This window comes from Aplysia californica, unplaced genomic scaffold (genome assembly GCF_000002075.1).
Source record: "Aplysia californica isolate F4 #8 unplaced genomic scaffold, AplCal3.0 scaffold00251, whole genome shotgun sequence".
NCBI classification, from domain to species: Eukaryota; Metazoa; Mollusca; class Gastropoda; order Aplysiida; family Aplysiidae; genus Aplysia; species Aplysia californica.
This window is the reverse complement of record NW_004797521.1, coordinates 909,055-909,954: the sequence shown is the minus strand read 5'-3', so window position 1 is coordinate 909,954 and position 900 is coordinate 909,055.

Here is a 900-nt window from a genome sequence, read left to right as displayed (position 1 = left end):
CTATCAAGTTTCTAAGTTTAAAGCTCAAGCAATGATTGATCGGACTGTCTTCGGGCCTAGAGAGAGAGTTGTATTGCGCTGGGAATTCTTAAACTTAAACCTCCGTGAGTCATTACGTTCTTGTTTGTTAGTTTAAAAAGCTTGCATTGGATTGAGAGAGGTCTGAAATTGATCCCAGTCTTGAAGACTTAGATACAGAAAGGTATTTTTCTCGAATAAACACCCCACCCTCCCTGCGCGTGTTCGCTCGCCAGTAAGGATCTGTCCCCAGCCACCCCCAAACCCAACTCCACCTTCCCCCTTTATTCAATGAAAAAAAAATACAATAACAAAACAGACGACCCCCCCCTCCCCCAAACGAAATTCGACAATAACAAACAAACAAAAATAAAATTAATCACACCAAACAGCCAACAGACTAACAAATTAAGTCAAAACTGAGCTATAAAAAAGAGCGAAATAAAAACATCATCTCTGATACATACATTGTTGTATGGATGCTTCAGTTTGGTGCCGTCTATTTTTCTGGGTTTTTTTTGGAATAGGACTCAGTTAACTTTATTTTGTTCTATAATTGATAGGGTTAGAAAAGCACAGGATCACATTTTGCTAAAAGTAGTCCTTGGTATGGCGACGCAAGCCAGGGAAGACTTCTGTACAGAGCGTAGCATTAAATGAAAAGGCTGGGTGGCTTTAAATCATTTAGATCTTGAGAAATCAAGGTCTAGATTCTACGTCCTTTACAAATGACCCAAACCCGAAGTATATTTTGCTGAAGTTGAGCATTTTATCCCTTTTCTAGAAACGACCTCTTCTTCTTCTTCTTCTTCTTCTTCTTCTTCTTCTTCTTCTTCTTCTTCTTCTTCTTCTTCTTCTTCTTCTTCTTCTTCTTCTTCTTCT